The 18,273-nt window shown below is 38.9% G+C and overlaps 1 long non-coding RNA gene across 2 annotated transcripts; it reads left to right on the top strand.

The window, feature by feature from the left end:
- The first annotated feature begins 4,058 nt into the window (after window positions 1-4,058).
- On the top strand, window positions 4,059-16,437 carry LOC123591126. 2 transcript variants are annotated; one of them, XR_006709124.1, is made up of 6 exons: window positions 4,059-4,373; window positions 10,675-10,772; window positions 11,562-11,661; window positions 13,679-13,821; window positions 13,982-14,107; window positions 16,238-16,437. It is a non-coding gene; the product is annotated as an uncharacterized LOC123591126 (long non-coding RNA). The 2 variants fall into 2 exon arrangements; XR_006709125.1 differs by lacking the exon at window positions 4,059-4,373 and adding an exon at window positions 7,799-7,942.
- Window positions 16,438-18,273: the final 1,836 nt, after the last annotated feature.

Raw genomic sequence — 18,273 nt, 5'->3', positions numbered from 1 at the left:
GTGGAACACAGATGAAAATAACGTTTAGAAAACCGGGAATGTGGAATTAAAAAATTCTGTTGACAACCTTGAGTCTGGTGGGTAGATCTGAAAATAACCCACACGGTTGAAACTGAGAGTGATTGAATTCTCTCAGTACCAAGAGTGTTTTCAGGAGTTTCCCAGGACGTGGAGTGTGAGAAGGAGCAGTATCCAAGGCTAGAAAAGAAGGGAAATCAGGGGGTTGGAGGTGTACTGGTTCTTAAGCATATTAGATTATTGGATCTTATTCTGAGAAACCAACCAAAAGAGTCTCAATCTCAAGTGAAGATTCTAAAAACTGTATATGTAGACAATAAAAATTAAATTCCATAAGGAGCTGGTGAAGAAGGAATCTAACATGTCTGGTAGAAGTAGAGGCCTGCCCAAGGGAAAGTAAATGCATTGCATTGCTTCTATGAAGAAACCATGGTCCAAAACAGTATGGCTAGCTAATATAATATCTTTTCTAATTGATGAGAGGGAAGGAGAAAGACACGCGTGCACACACACACACACACACACACACACACACACACAGCAAGAGAGAGGGAGAGAGAGAGAGAGAGAGAGAGAGGGAGAGAGTAAAGGAGAAGAGGGAGACACAGAAAGAGAGGGGTAGAGGAGGAGAGACAAGGAGTGGGAAAGAGAGAGGGTGAGAAAGAGAGGGGGAGAGAGGGAAAGGGAGTGTGGGAGAGAGAGAGGAGATAGAGGGGAAAAAATAATGAGTGGTATTCTACTTTACAACAACAAGTTAAAAGCAATAGAAATGAGGGAAAGAAAACTGGCAGATCTGACTGGATACAACTAAAAAAAGAATAAATGGAAGATAAGTCAAAGGGTAATTGAGTACATAAGAAATTTATAATAACTATAGTTCTTTTTGTAAAGCATGATGGAAATGGAAAGATGAACCAGGGGAGAAACAAAAGTGGATGTTCGGGTCTCCCACAAGGCATGTAGAAAAGGAAGGGGAGGGGCGCCTGGGTGGCGCAGTCGGTTAAGCGTCCGACTTCGGCCGGGTCACGATCTCGCGGTCCGTGAGTTCGAGCCCCGCGTCGGGCTCTGGGCTGATGGCTCAGAGCCTGGAGCCTGTTTCCGATTCTGTGTCTCCCTCTCTCTCTGCCCCTCCCCCGTTCATGCTGTGTCTCTCTCTGTCCCAAAAATAAATAAACGTTGAAAAAAAAAAAATTTAAAAAAAAAAAAAGAAAAGGAAGGGGAATTTCAATGAAATGAGCCTGTTTCCATTTTTCATGCTGTAGAAATGACTTTTATTTCTGCCCCAGATGTTGGGAACACTTACGCTCCATTAAGGATCCCAGGCAGCTCTTGTGAGAGTTTATATTTTTTCGCTCTCAATTTTTCTTCCTGATTGGAGGAAGTGTTTTATCTTCTACTTTAATAAACTGTGTAGAAGACTTGCTATTGAATTCTGGCCTCTTTCCTGTAAAAGGCTAAGAAGGGATTGCTTTGAGCTTTGGACAAAAGTAAACGCTTCTCTTTCTGTTTATTTAATTTTAGGAACTTGTTGCATTTGTCCATATTGCATGAGAGTTGGCTTTCACGATGTACGTACGCATACAGACTCAATTCAAACAAACGTATATATTTCTGTACAGAGAAAGGAGAGTGCGCTTGCGTACAGCGTGTCTCTGTGTGTTCGTGTGTGTATAAAGATAAGGTCTGAGGGGCTCCGGTGAAGACGAGAATAGGTTCTTAAGTTCAGTAAAGTTTAATGTGACACTAAGGGTGGCATATTTCACAATAGCACATACTCACACACATTGTTTCCAGTTAAGCCTTGTTTAAACCAAGCTTTGACTTTGAGGCTTTCCAATCTAGAAAAGAGGTGCAAAACACTCTAGTACCATAATCACATTAAATTCCTTCAACATCTCCCTAAGAAATGTGCACAAAAATAATCTCATCTTGAACTGGAAAAATCAAGTCAGAGGTGATGAATAGTTGTTTTTTTTTTTTCAAGGACCTAATATAAATCTGAAAGTACACACTAAGAATCTCCACTAAGTTCCTGCTTTCTTGAATCCACTTAAAGTTTTAGCATACCCCCAACTGCTAGAATCATTTCTGATTTCAGGCCAGAAGGATTTACTTAATGCTATGATCTGGCACTAAACACACTGGGAGCCAATCAGGTGCTCACTCTGTGTGCTAGTTCTGATAACATTTCCCAACTGAACTTCCCAGAACCTTCAGACCCCTGCTGTGCCATTCTCTGTTTCCCTCAAAGACTGAGCGGTGGTCTTGCCTTGAATCCCAGCCCCGTGTGTGGGTACCCAGCTTCCTGCCGCCAGACCTGTAGCCACCAGGCTCCACGTTAGCCCCTGTGTTTTGTTCTTCTCTCTCCGGGGGAGGCATGCTGCTGCGTCCAAACATGCTATGTGCCCCCAGTGATTGCCTGTGTGATCCAAAGCCCTCTGTCCATTACCCTAGTCCACCAGAGCAGTGGTTTCAGAGCTTTGGCCGCACTATCCAGGCCCACACTTCCACTCAGTTGTGCTGTGGGTTTCTGCATTCCCCTGGGTGCTTCCCCATCCTGCATGGCCTTTCAGTTCACCCAGTATCTCCTGATGTTGATGGAAATTATAACTGAACCAAAACAGTATTCATTTTCTGACTTTCCATTCAATTCTACAGATTTAGAATTCAGGATAATTGGAAGAGAAGTTAGCCTAAACTTTTATATTGTGTTAATTAAGGACAAAAATCTGCTAAACAAAATACTAAAGCATCAGGTAGAATACTTAAATTTCATGAGAGAATGAATTTTCCAAACACATTTAAACTCTTTTCGCCTATTTATATAAAATACTAACACATTATTTGGGAATCTCATGTGTTCAACAAGGCATTCCCCCTAATGAAGGCTTTGCAAATAAATTTCACTTACTTTATTGATTAATAAGATTGTATGTCACTTAAAATTGTGAGCAAATAACATTTTTATTGATGTTTTTCAAACAACCTATTTCTCTTCACTTAGATAAAATTAGCAAGACTTGTGGAAATAGTTCAAAAATGTTAATCATGCTAACATTTATACATTTGTGAGTTTATGGAAGCACATGTAATAGAAAATCCAGAGGAATTAAAGCCTAAAAATGACGCAACTGCCAAAACAATATTTTTCCAAGGTCCATTGAAAACTTGTAGTATCTATGCAGTGTTAAAAACATATGTAACCGAACTGTGTGAGGGTTAGAATATGGCCAACTTAGGGGTGCTTGGGTGGCTCAGTTGGTTAAACATCTGACTCTTGATTTCAGTTCAGGTCATGATCTCATGGTTCATGAGTTCGAGCCCCACATCAGGCTCTGCACTGACAGTGCGGAGCCTGCTTGGGATTCCTGCTCTCCCTCTTTATCTGCCCCTCTTCTCTCTCTCAAAAAAATAAATTAATTAAAATAAAAGAATGTGGCCAACTTAAAATTCAGCTCTCTTTTCTGCATATTCTTCCTGGGCTCTATTTCCTTGCTTTTGAAACTGTGCATTAAGATGGGACATAGGGAAGTAAAGAGCCCAAGGAACTGCATGTGTGTGGATGAAGCAACACATGAATGCCTGGTCTCATGGAGCTCTCCCAGGGACCCCCTGCATTTCATAAATGAGAACCTTTCAATGAAGGGCCCAGAACTAGACAGAGAAAACCAGACATGGAAGGACCTAGCCTACCTTGAACTCAGGCCACGTGCCAGGTGCTTTACAGTCAGGGCTATTCACTCAGCTCTCTAGACTCCGTGTTGGACAATGAGGAAGAAGCTTTAGTATCGTTTTCACCACTGTCCTGAAAACTAGCTCTGTTGGTTTTTTTCATCTCTGAAAGTTAATCTTGCGTAAATACCAGAGATTTGGGTTACTCAGATCTCCTTTTCCATTATTACAAGTCTGATGGATATTGAAGTTTCAATCTGTCTTCAAATTAAAATCTTCTCCTCTCCCTGCTCTTAGAATTTCTAAGTGAGGTGTAGGGTGGGGTGGGTGGGGGGGAAGTTCTGATTTTAACCTATTCTCCCAGGTCTTCACCCCCAGTTCTCACCATCCGGAGTCATGGCAAATTCACCACGTGCAGACCGCCCTCTTGGAAAGGATATTTTGTGCCTGAATCTGTCTGTAAAGTGTTCTGGATTACAACGCCTTCTTATCAGTTTTATCAATTAGAAAAACATGCCTCACCTTTAATTGTTTTGGATCATATTCAATTTTTCTTTTTAAATAAGGAGGAGAGCATTTCATTAACCGGCCCAAAGCCATAGCAAATGGCTTTCCTGGGATTTGAAACCACATATTTGGAATCTAGAGTCCAAGCTCTTCTCATTGCCTTATAAACCTTCTCTGTGAGTATAAACACAAATGAACAAATACGTTTCATACCTTTAATTTAGCTTTTTCTCTCATCAGAGGTTGAATTATTAGATCAACACCTTTTGGACAACTAATACCATTAAGGAATCAACAACAAAAAAGTGATTTATAAATACATAAATAAATACAATGTCTATTTCTGTTTACTAAAAAGCACCCCCACATATTAAATATTATAAACGAAGTAGATTTATATGACATTCTCTATTTAAGGGTAATAAAAATAAAAACTGGTTTTCTACGGATCAGAAAATAGATTGAGAGCTTTTAAAGCTTTGGATGTTTGGACACGTTGAGGGCAATCCAATAATTTCCAAACAAAAATAAAAATTTATGATAATTCCAGGAAGAAATATCAATTACTGAGGTGTTCTTGCAGCTGTTCAGGGCCGTTAGAACATTGCACACATGCAGCCTGGATCTGAAAACTGAAGTGTGGCTGGAGGTGGAGAAAAGCAAAATCAGAGGTGGCTGAGAGAGAAGACTATTGCTGATTTACCCCCTTTCCATACAACCCCCTGGGATTTTGTTTGAGCGCTCTGCCTGACCTAAAGTAAGACACTGCACTGCCAGTGAAGGAGTGGTTACAAGTAAATCAGGGCTTTTCAAAACCATTTCCTTTGGATTCTTTGAAATCAGAGAAAAGATTTTTGAAAACCTAGGAAAACAAACAAACAAACAAATTTTGAGGGAAATTAATTGCATGTTCAGAAGACAGCTGAGTGTTAGGTTAAGTCAGATGCTTCCTAGCCTTTCCTTACTTCTCTGCTGAAATCCCCAGCCTCACCCCTTTTAGTCCAATATTGAAAGCTGTTTGGGGCGCCTGGGTGGTGCAGTCGGTTAAGCGTCCGACTTCAGCCAGGTCACGATCTCGCGGTCCGTGAGTTCGAGCCCTGCGTCGGGCTCTGGGCTGATGGCTCAGAGCCTGGAGCCTGTTTCCGATTCTGTGTCTCCCTCTCTCTCTGCCCCTCCCCCGTTCATACTGTGTCTCTCTCTGTCCCAAAAATAAATAAACGTTGAAAAAAAAATTAAAAAAAAAAAAAAAAAGAAAGCTGTTTTACGGGCAAATAATAAGAGGGTGAGGAGGAAGGTGGTAGTGACCTATTAAATTATCATGACCTGTTTTAGAATTTTGGCTGTGACTAATGGTCCCAAACTGTAAGTGTTCCCTTACCGGTAGTATTTGCATGGGGGTAATCTTCAGATTAGAAATCTTTGCTGGAGCATCAGTTTTCCATTGGCTAGCTAGGAGGAATTCAACAGCTATGCGATCATTTGTGGCCACACTGGGTAATAAATTTAACCTAGTTTGTAGGACTTCCAGAGCATCAGATATCCTATAAGAAGTACCCTAAAAAGAAACAGATACTATTAGGAATATACATAGTGTTTATATCAACAGTAGCGGGACAATCATTGTTCCTTTAATGTGAGCAGATTTTGTTTGTTTGTTTGCTTTGGCTGGAGGGTCCTGAAGAGAATACTGAAGATTTTAGCTATGATAGTGCCAACATTAGTTCCCATACCCGGTGCACTAGATTTTGTTGATGTGGAGTCAAGGTTCCTGTTTAATAAGTGTGGCTTGCATGATGTGATAGAAATTTAACGACCAGAGAAGCCTGTAAGATGAAATCTACCTTCTGAAATGTTGAAAGCAAGAACTATTAATTTTTTTGTAGACAGGATCAGGTGGAGGTACAGATCCAGCAATGAATTAAATTCAGGAGAGTAGTTGTATTAGTCATGTTTCTCCAAAGAAATAGAACCAATAGGATATAAAAGGGGATTTATTATGAGAAATTCAGCATGCAGTTCTGGGGGCTCACAAGTCCCATGATTTGCAAACTAGAGACCTAGGGAAACCAGTGGTGTAATTCAATCTAAGTCTGAAGGTCTGAGAACCACGGGAGTCAATGATGTACTTCCCAGTCTGAGGGCAAGAAAAGATGAGATGTCCCAATTCAAACAATGAGACAGAAAAGAGGCACAAATGCCTCCTTCCTCCACCTTTTTGTTCTATTCGGGCCCTTAACAGATTGGATAATGCCCACCCACACTACGGAGGGCAATCTACTTTAGTGAGCCCACCAATTGAAATGCTAGTCTCATCAGAAACACCATCATAGATACTCAGAAATAATGTTTTACCAAAACCTGGGCATCTCCTGATCCAATCAAGTTGACACAGAAAAATACCTATCACAGTAGCTAAGAGAAAAATAAGCAAGAGTTTGTTTTTCCTTAAGTGGCAGAAGACAGAAGATCTTAAGGGGAAAAAAACAACAGAATGAAAATAATGGAGAGTATCTTGAAAAACCTTCATTCAGCTAATAGAAAGTGCCAAAGTATAATAATAAGCAATATTAGAAGTGAGCAAAGAAAAGTTATGCCAAGGACTCAGAAAATCTTACACTGTTGCCTTGGACAGAAGTAGTCTATCTCTGCAGTAATCAGAGAGTTTGAGAAGATACTGTTTACCCTCTGTAGCTGTCTGTTTCTGGGCATTTTTTTATATCAAATATAATTTATTGTCAAATTGGTTTCCATACAACACCCAGTGCTCATCCCAACAGGTGCCCTCCTCAATGCCCATCACCCACTTTTCCCTCTCCCCCCCCCCCCCCCCCATCAACCCTCAGTTTGTTCTCAGTGTTTACAAGTCTCTTATGGTTTGCCTCCCTCTCTCTGTGTAACTTTTTTCCCCCTCCCCTCCCCCCGGTCTCCTTTTAAGTTTCTCAGGATCCACATATGAGTGAAAACATATGGTATCAGGGCAATTTTTAAGAATCCTCAGTTTAAGGCCTACTGATGGAATGGGCATCCAGTGATCTAGAGATAATGGTGTATGTATTTTTTTTAATTAAAAAGAATGTATATTTATTTTGAGAGGGAGAGACAGTGCGAGGAGGGGAGGGGCAGAGAGAGAAGGAGATGCAGAATTTGAAGCAGGCTCCAGGCTCTGATCTGTCTGCACAGAACCCAATGCAGGGCTCCAACTCATGAACTGGGATATCATCACCTGAGCCAGAGTCAGACACTTAACTGACTAAGCCACCCGGGCGCCCCTGTTGTACCATAATCTTAATAAAAGAAACATGAATCGGAGCACCTGGGTGGCTCAGCCATTAACTGTCTGACTTCGGCTCCAGTCACGATCTCCCAGTTTGTGAGTTTGAGCCCCCAGTTGGGCTCTGTGCTGACAGCTGAGCCTGGAGCCTCCTTTGGATTCTCTCTCTTTCTCTCTCTCTCTCTCTCTCTCTGCCCCTCCCCCACCTTTTCTCACTCTCCCCCTCTCTAAGATAAACATATGTTAAAAAATTAAATTAAAAAAAAAGAAACCTTCATCTAAGGATGGTCTTAGAGTTCTGCTGCCATGTGAATTGTTAACAGTATATGATAATGTTCTTTCCGTCATGGTTAAGGGCAGAGTTCTCCGATGTCTGTCCCTGGAGACCAACTTTTCAGGATTCAGATCATGCAGGGGCAGCTGAAGCAGCTGTTCTGATAATGGAGCTTGAACCTGTCGGTGATAAAGCTGGAGGTACTGTATGAGTCCTTTGCAGTATTTAGTCATATTGGTTTGCAACTGGCAGAATGGGAGGCTGGAAGTGAAATTTCCCCACACACGGGATGGCTTGTTACTGACCCTTAGAAATATTCTAGGTCCCTAGAGGGAGTTGGCTTTGGGGCTGTCAAATCTAAACGGCCTAAATTTTAAGGATTTCTGAGAGTTTTTTTTTTTTTTTTTCATAAGAGTTTTAGAATTTCATTGGTTCTCTCTACTTTTCTTGTTGGTTTTAGAAGAAAGGGACAGTGGAGTTTCAGAATAAAAGGCAAAAATTTACAGTTACGTAACGGCAATACCAGTGAAATGTGTGCCCCTGTCCCTGGAGAGCTAAATGAATCCCTTGACTCCACCACACCCCAGATCAGGAAAATAAAATCAACCAGCAATTATTATTATTATTATTATTATTACCATTAGGATCATAGCTTTCTGGCAAGGAAAGCCCTCAATTCACTCAGAGTAAGGAAACAATAACTGGGACATAGTCATAGCTCATTGCTCCTGCTATTTGTATAAAATCCATTTGGGGGTGTTTATAGGGGCTTCAAGGCTTTACTTCTTTTTTGGTTCCCACTTTACTAGTTTTTCAAGGATCATGTCATTACCAGGTAGGGCATCTATTAAAGGTATTCTCAGCAGTACCCTTAACATCAGGCACCAATGTTATTTTCGAATGGTTTACTATTTGTCTCTGCCGCTGTGGGGCATTTTTGCTTAACTCAACTTGAAATCCTTTGGTTCAAGAGGTAGCCATATTTTGAGTGCTGAAGTTATCTCCAGGTACTATGCATCTTAACCTTCGAGCGTTTTTTCTCCGTATCATGGGTTTGTCTCTGACAGTCAAAAATACCCTCTCTGAGTCCCTTTCGTGTGTGTCTTCCTTAAGTGTTAATAGACGTAATTACTCAGATAAATGGTGCTTGTGAATCACAGTGGTCAGCTGCAGTATTTAGTTGTATTTGTCCAGTCAGAAGGTTCCCAATAGATGACAACTGGATTTTGGCCAACCTGCAGAGACATGAGGTTGTACAAGCACCACTGAAATTTTCATGTCAGCTGCTGAATTCGAAGCTCTGCCTCCTTCAAGCTGAGCACCTGCTCCGTTTGGGATTTCTCAATTCACAAGAAATCTATTAGCCCTTAGGTCACACATCAGGGGGAAAAATTAAATTTCAACTCACATACACATTTTGTTGTTATGGTGGTCAACAAAACACTTAGAATCATAATAATGTGTTATCTTGAGATAAAACTGTCTGGAGTTAAAGGAATGGAAACACAAGGTCAAGGATTAAAAGGAATGATATGAAATTTCTGACTGTTAAAACAACGTTAATGGATTATTTAAAAGTGTAAATATCACACTGCTGTGTTCTTTAGATTCCTCCAGATACATTTAGAATAATACAATAAAAATGTTTTAAAATATCAATATTTACAGGGTACCAGAGATTACATCTTTTATAAATATTTACATTTCCAATAAAAATTTGTAGGTCAACTTTCAAACGGGTCAGGCAACAGTTGCAAAATTCTTCTAGAGTGTTTAAAACAAAAAACTTTGGAGGCTTCAAAATCTAGAGCACTGATTCTCAATGCTGGCTATGCACTAGAATCATTCAGGGGGTGGGGAGGACATTTAAGAAACACCGATGACTGGATGCATTAATAGCTTCAGGGTAGGGCCCGAAGCCCTGGATCCGAAAGAAGGATCTAGAAGCAGCCCTAGTGCTGCTGATATCACTACTGCAGACTGCAGTTAAGATCATTCTCCTAGGGCACCTGCATAGCTCTCTGTAGGTTAAGTGTCCGTTTTCAGCTCAGGTCATGAGTTCGTGAGTTGGAGCCCCACAACGGGCTCTGTGCTGACAGCTTAGAGCCTGGAGACTGCTTTGGATTCTGTGTCTCCCTCTCTTTCTGCCCCTCACCCCGCTTGCACTCCATTTTTCTCAAAAATAAATCAACATTAAAAAGAAATTAAAAAACAAAACCAAGATCATTCTCCATCAGCCACTAAAGCCTCTGCCTGGCTGGTGCAGACGTATATTGCTGCCTGCTGTCCAAGAAATTCAGGAAATACTATTAATCGAAAAGTAAGCTAAAATGGTTAGATGATAAAATTTTGACTAGCTAAATGTGTGTTTTTGGAAATGCAAGTATTGAAAGGAAATATACTGAAATCTTCACAGCGATAAAATTACCTCTTGGGATTGCAGATAATTTTTTTCTGTTTCTTAATACTTTCCAATTTTTTGTAATAAACATGATTTTTTTTTCCTAGCCAAAAAAATAAAAAGAATATACTCCAAATTATGAGTGTTCCCTTAAAAATACATTTCCTGCATTTAGTTCCACCCCAAAAGCCCAGTCACAAATAGAAAATCACATTATCAAAACTGCTGCTTGTCTTGCTTTGTGTCTCATACCATATGATCCTACATTAAGCAAGCATATTAAATGAATAACATTAAGAATTTTTAGATATTTTCCTTGGGTTTCTTTGGGATCATGACTTGATTTACTAATTAAGGGTTAAATAATCATATAAGAAAAAATATAATAGGTACCACTTGTGAAATATGAGTCCTTATATTTATCAAGATGTTACTATTCACTGTGATTATTTCAAAAGAAAATTTCTACCTTTTTTTATCTCCATGTTTTTCTATCAATAAAATTATTTTCCTTTCCTCTAATTCCAAAAGGTTGTTTCTTCAAAGGATGAGTTTTCTCTGCTTGCTGCTCATGAGGGCATTATCTCTACGGAGACCCACACTTGGAACCTGGAGGTTATGAAGATAAGGTTGTTTTCCTTGGAAGTGACCTAGTCTCCGCATGGCCCTCTAAAGATATATTGGATTTTGTTTACTGAAACAGAATATAAATCAGGTTCTTTGAAGATCGAGCTCTCTGAAATAAGTCAAAATGCCTATTTGGTGTCCTGATCTTAAATTAATGTGGTTACATTTCTGATTTTTCATGAAAGTAAATAACAGTGTAGGATATATGCGCATAACATGGACACACACACACACACACACACACACACACACAGTAAGACACTGTGAATAAAGGCTACCAGCACTGTCACAGGGACTTTGTGGCTAGTCACTTCTTTTGGTCTCAGTTTCTGGGTTCTGAAACTTTCTTTGTGAGGGCTACTACCTTGAAATTATAGTCTATGTCCTTAACGCATTTTGTTTTCTTGTTCCCCCAATTCTAGCTTTTTCATGACCCTACGTACTTCTTGGTGTATACATTACTCTCTTGAGCTAGAGGAAAAGTGTGAATGGGGTGAACACGTGCTTTGGAGTCCTACAGATGGGGTTAAAACTATTTTTTCATAACTTATTGATTAAACAGCCCTGGGAAAGTTATTTATGGTGCTTGAGGCTCCATTTCTTTGTCCTTAATATGAGAACAGCAAAAATGATTATCTCCTAGAATTCTGAGACAATTCTTATGAAGGACTTAGTGAGTATGCAGAAAGCATTCAGTCCTTCTTTCTCTCACCCTGTCTTTGTTTGGGCTGCTACAACAAAAATCCAATAGACTGAATGGCTTATGAAAAACAAAAATGTATTTCTTACAGTTCTAGAGACTGGGACGTTTAAGATCAAGGTGCTGGCAGATTGGGTGTCTGGGTGTCTAGTAACAATCTGCTTCTTGCTTCATAGACAGCTATCTTCTCGGTGAGTCCTCACACAGCAGAAGGGATGAGGGAGACTATGGAGTTCCTTTTATAAAGGTGCTAATTCCATTTATCGGCTTTACCCTCATGACCTAATCACTTCCCATAGACCCCAACAGATACCATCAGATTGTGTTAGGATTTAACATATGAATTTGGGGGCATACAAACATCCAGTCTATAGAACCTTCTGCCATTTTTATAAACACACAGACTTTAGGTCTGTTATGTTTTAGGTAATTAAAGGTAAGAGCGTTGGCTCAGGTGTTCAGAGAAGGGGTGGCATGGAAGAGCAGGAACAGTTCTTACCCCGTGATGATGGAAAGGTCAGGAGACACCCCGACCCTCTGACACAGGTGTTTCCAAGTTTCACCTGCCTAATTTTAACTTCAAAGATGGGAATGGTCACAAATTGGATGGAATTTTTGTCTGGGCGCAGGGTCAGAAATAGAGACACTCCTAGATTGGCCAATTCTTCCACCATAATTCATTAGACTTCTTCTCTCATTTTGCAAATCCTTTTCCTTTATGCTTCTCAGCCTCACCTATTAAATTTCTTTTGTCTGCTCTAATGCATGTTTACTGTCAGAGTAACATAATTCAGAAGCATAATTACAAAAAAACCAGAGACATTTTAGATAAATAAGAAGCAGGATCCATTTAATGTCCCTTGCATCCTGCTACACACCGACTTTAATATAAATATTAAAAACATCTCAACCGTAGCATGACAAAGGCTCAAACATATGAGGCATGAGATGAACATTATAATTGTCTCGCCTTATTACTTACCTAGAGCTTAAACTTTCTTTAATTTCACTCCAAATAATTTACCCAGGGGTGATGCAACCATCAGTGGAAAAACGTGAATCATTGAAAGACCTACTGAAGAACCTGAATAGAGATACTGTGAAAAACCCTTGAGGTCCTTTGGAAGAAAGAAGCAATATCAATCATAAAGTGCATCATCATTAAAATGATTATCCAGGGGGAAAAATTATCAATATTAATATTTCTATGACAGACTCATAAGTATTTTTTTCTGTACTACAACATGCAGTATGTTCCCATGGCTACCTTTTGCTTGCCTGAAAAAAACCAGCTGATAAAGGGTGCTTTTCATATTGCCCAGATTATTTAAATGCCAAATGCTAAATTATAGATATTTAAGTGATCTAAACTTTAGGAGTTGGAAGCAGCCTCAAAATTCAATTAAATCCCAATCATTTACTTTACTAATTACTGAAATAAAATGTTTTCTTTACAAATGAAGTCACTAATTGGGGAAAAAGAATGCTAGCAATTTATTTTGATTTAGTCATATTTTGACATGGAAATAGATTGGTGGTTTTAAAAAGTTGACAGTAAAGGAGAAGCTCATTTCATTTTTTAAAACATTGCGATTTCATTTCTATTTCATCTACAAAACGTAACATAGTGAGCATGAACATGAACATGATACTTAGGTTGCATTTGGGTTCCAATCCCAATCTTAACTGTAGGTTGTTCAAGGGTAAAAATGGATCTCTTGTTTTCTTGCCTTTCTTGCTTATTGCTTCTTCATTCCATTGTTCATGATATTGGAAGGCGAGAAAGGAGAGAGACTCAAATGGTGATTTTTTTTTAGCACCTCTGGCTCAAATTGAATGTAAGGGGACATTGAAAACAGTAAAGATACGTATGAAAAGATGGTAAATGAGGGAGGCCGAGGACTGGGACTTGGATCATACTCACCGGTGGGTTTTCTATGGATGAGAGGAGTTATGTCAGAAGTGAAGTTTTCAGAAGGCAGAAGAGTATAATCCAGGCACCTGTGGGGGAGAGAGAAAATGAAATAGGACAGTTACAGACTGAACTTTGTCTCCCCCACTCCCTTCCCCAAAATTCCTCTGTCAAAATCCTAACTCTCACTACCTCAGATGGTGAGTGTCTTTGCAGACGGGGTCTCTAAGGAGGTAATTAAGGTTAAATGAGGGCACTGGTGTGTGACTTAATTCAATGACTGGTGTCCTTTTTAGGGGGAGATTAGGGCACAGACAGACACATAAGAATGACCAGGTGAAGACAGGGAGAAGACACATGTCTACAAGCCATGGAGAGAAGTTTCAAAAGAAACCAGCCCTGCTAACACCCTGATCTTGGATGTTTAGTCTCCAAAATGGTGAGGAAATGAGTTTCTCTTGTTCAAGCCAACTGCATTACTTTATTATGGCAAACCTAGTGAAGTGATACAGGTGTCATTTACGGTAGCAAATTGTTACATATTCTTTGATCGTCCCTCTTTCCATAACTGTCACCCTAAACCTGACTACAAATTTTAGCAAAGTGACTAAAGTCATGAAGTGTTTGGATCCAGTGAAGCAGAGGAATGAAGATGAAAACACCATGAAAAATGAAGTTACACGCAATGCTACCCAGAGACAAGTCAATTGCAGACAATTCTCAAGGTGGGCATTTCAGCCTTTGGAGAAACCCAGAGGCCCTATTTTTCAATCAGAAAATAAAATGGGAAACTTCCGAACTCTTTGTGAAGTCACAGCTTGAGATTTGTGTTTAACTCATGTTCCATTAAAGAACAACTCCTTAAGGAATTGGGATCCTACACATATAGACTTTCCTGAAGAATTTTGTTCTTGTGGTAAAGGTTATTGTCCTGAACTGAGGCATGACTTGTGGAGCAATGAGAAGGAAGGAGACAGGCACCTAACCCGCCAGATCAAGGAAGTGGACCTTTGACATCAAAGGAAGCTGAATTGTCATGGCCTGATATTCTCAACCTTATTCTGCAGTAGGGCTTTTGGACTTGATATTTGAAAGTAAGGGATAAGATTTTTATTGATCTAGTTATTGGCTTGAAACAATATTCTCTTGGCTGTCCCAACGTTACAAGTTGGGGCATAAGAAGAATCAGCTCCCCACAACTCCCCTTTCAGTGAAGAATGAACAGAATGAATCTCAAACAATGAACTATCCATCCTTGGGTCTTAAGCCAGCTGTGTCTCCATGACACTGAAATGCAATTGTTGTAAACTAGGTTTGTGGTCTGAATGATTGTAGGAAGCATAGCCTCCACATGGAAATTGGTTTGACCTGAAAGAAATTTGGGTGAAGCATACTGTGTCCATTGGAATGTTTAGGGACGACAGATTTATGATACACCAGACAAATCTGTCTGTTCTGCCGTACTCTCTTCAATGTGATACTATATACATCATACACTATAAAACCTTACACAGGGCTCCTTGATGAACCCGACAAATTGGTAGGCAGCAGCTCCATTTAGAGCATCAGGGTGACAGTGTTTGCATATGCGAATTTTTTCAATTCTGCTATTAAACCAAACTCATGAAAGTCAAAGTCACCAGTTCTCCCGGAGTTGAGGACAACTGAGTAGAAACAGAACAGCCATAGCCATTAGATGTTCAGGGTCTAGCAAACATTGATTTAATTTTTACCTCGAGCTTCTGTTAGCTTTAACTTGGAGGCCTTTGTTTTTAGAGATGAATCTGAAAGTTTGCTATCTCTCCCCTATTCATTTTAGGGTACTCTCTGTGTAGCCAGGTGCCTATAAACATTCCATTTTCCTCTAAGTAAATAAATTCTTGTAAACTTTGAAAGGAAGCAAAGAATAATGGGAAAAACAAAGTAGGTTTGGAGTTAGAAACACCACTGTTTCCCAACTTTGCCATTTGTGGGTTAAATTTGAAAATGTACTTAATCTTATTTTCCTCATCTGTAAAATGAGAATAATAGTCATCCAGTTCTTCGGGTTGTGATGAGGAACATTCAGTGATGTAATGTTTGAAAGCACTCAGTGTCATGTTGAGCACATATTAAATATAAAATAATTGATAATCGTTATCATGGACTATTGGCTTGGTCCATTTCAGTGTACCAGCAGGTCTGATTTAGGGGGTTTCTCTTATTCTTTTTGATTTGATACAAGCAATGTTTTCAAATTTTCTCAAATTATAATGCCCTTATGTTGTGGGTGAAATAAGCATTAAAGTTTTCTCTTAGTCTATATCACAGCAGAGGAACATTTGCATCGTTATTCGGAACTGTTTTTTCAGTGTCAGTGAAGACAGTTATGTCACATCTGGTCTCTGCAAGACGGGAGATGATGGAAAAATTGTGTGTGATCCCTAAGGTTAGGTAGCATACGTTTTGTTTCTGCTTGCCTGCTGTGTGTCCAGACAGGCAGCATTTCGGTAGTCTTTACATTTGTCTTTAAAGAAGGAATCTGGCTTAAAAGGCAAAGCAGAGACACTTAAAATAGCTTGAAAACAAGAGGAAAGTTAACAACAGCAAAGCACTACGTTACAAGAGAAATGTAAGTATCAAAAGGAGACAACAAAGCTCCGAATCTAAGAGATTCCTGGAAAGGGTCGTTTGAGTCGAATTTGAAACAAGTGATAAACGTGGACTTGTCACGGAAGAACATAAATAACATTTATTGAGCACCTTTGAATTGAGAGCATAACGGTAGGTCTGTTCCTTCACTCAGTCATTTCATTCATGGTTTATCTCATGTGCCAGTCACTGCTCGAATAGGGCTTGTTTTGTCTTTCTTTCAGAAATTGAAACTCTGAGAAATAATTAACTTGGTCAGTTTCACACTATGTGGCAGATCTGGAATCGAAACCCAGCTGTTTGACCATAAACCAAGCTCTGCTTCATAACATGTGAGCTCTTTGAAAAGAAAAAAAAGTGATAGACCAGTGCCATAAAGAAAATTTTCTTCTCCTTAGTAAATCCTTCAATCTTCCAGTGATAAGGAGGTCTCTTTATGTTTTTACTTATTTGGATATATTAGAGCTAGATCTGAAGGGTGAGAATCAGTGGCACAAGATTGGTGAGAAAAATAAATTTCCTATGATAAACACGGTTTAAAAAAATGGAACTAAAACAGTTTTCTACAAAAAAGAAATGCTAACACATATGCTTTCTAAACAAAATTTATAAATTTCAGCACCACAAGTCATCATTTTATGGAAACCTTTTGATCATAGTATTCAATTTTATGGGAAATTCTTTGCATTTCTCCAGTAAACAGACTTAGAAACTCAGCTTTATGATAAAATAGCAAATAAGTATACAAATAAGTATAGCTTTAATTTAAGTGCCATGGTAATTGGTATGTAAACACTCTCCAATCTTAATTTCTTGACTCTCTACATAAGTATAATGTTTAATCTAACACTTTTATCTTCTCTAAGCACTAGTACAAATAACATTATTATCATAATATCTCAGTAAATTTTTCTCATTGACTGTTAACTGAAACTTATGACCTTTGGTTCACATAGAATTTTGATCACGAATGAATGAAACATGTTTGGGCTTTAAAAACAGGCTTATAACATATACTATATGTGTGTATAAATAAAACTATCATCCATCTATGTATGTATGTATATATGTATATATGTATATATGTATGTATGTATCCATCCATCCATCCATCCATCATCTATCTTTCTATTTATCGTCATCTATCCTGTCTCCTCTCCTTTCCCACTTCTCCCTACCACCCCTGTTTTCCTACTCTTTAACATCCTCACAAATGTCCCTCTTTCTCCCATTTTCCTTTGGGTTTCCTCCATGGCTTCAACTCTCTTTTTTATTTTTCCTTTCTTATTTTTATTTTTGTTTGCTTTTTATTGATCCTTCTCCCTCCTTGATATAGATTTACTTGAGAGTCTTCTGCTCTTATTTATAATACTATGAGGTAACAATGCAAATATTACCTAACGTGAGTTAACTAGATCCTTTCATAGATTTTTGTTCCATAAACACTTTTTGGCATTTTTAGTAAAGAAATGTTCTTATATCAAAATTTCCAAAGATAAGAAACTCCCCTCAACATAAAGCATTTTCACAAAGGATAAGGAATTACATAATTTGGTAAGCAGCAGGAGAGATAGGCAATTTGGAAAGAACTGTCTAATTCTTAAATGGTTTTATACAGCTTATGTCTGAGACCTGCTGGGTTTACAAATTGGTTCATGCATTCAGAGTCTAACCTTAGAAATCCTTCTAGAACAAAGATAATCAGATGCCAGACCTCCTGGACTGTCCAGGGTCAGTGGGTGAGATCTAAATTCTCCATATATTGACTTCAATTAAAGGGCAATATGCATTTTATTCTTAATTTAACTTTTATATGAGGTGCTGATATATGGAATCATTATTGTAAATAGTATGAGTACTTGAGAAATTTCCTAACATCCCCAAGCTTTATTGCTTCATCTCCAAAATTCGACACTATGGGGTTGTTGGATGACTAAATTAGATAATGTATGTGGATGGCTCAATTAGTTCCTGACTTATCAGTAAATATCACCAGTACTGATAATGATGATGATAAAAACAAATTCAAAGCTCTGGTACCCATGGTAGGTCTTCATATAATAAACATCCCATGCTCTTAGTTTCAGATATTCAGCTTCCCAGATATCTCATTGTGGATGCTCCATTGGTATCAAAGATTCAAGTTTATTTCAAACAACTTGTAAACTTCTATCCCTCCTTCCAGAACTTTTCACCAGATGATACTCACCCATCATCTCCCCCTTCCCAAACCTGTGCACCTGATTGCATTCTTATCTTG

The sequence above is a fragment of the Leopardus geoffroyi genome, chromosome B1 (assembly GCF_018350155.1).
Source record: "Leopardus geoffroyi isolate Oge1 chromosome B1, O.geoffroyi_Oge1_pat1.0, whole genome shotgun sequence".
Taxonomy (NCBI): Eukaryota; Metazoa; Chordata; class Mammalia; order Carnivora; family Felidae; genus Leopardus; species Leopardus geoffroyi.
The sequence above is the reverse complement of the archived record's forward strand: the minus strand, read 5'-3'. Positions and strand labels throughout refer to the sequence as shown.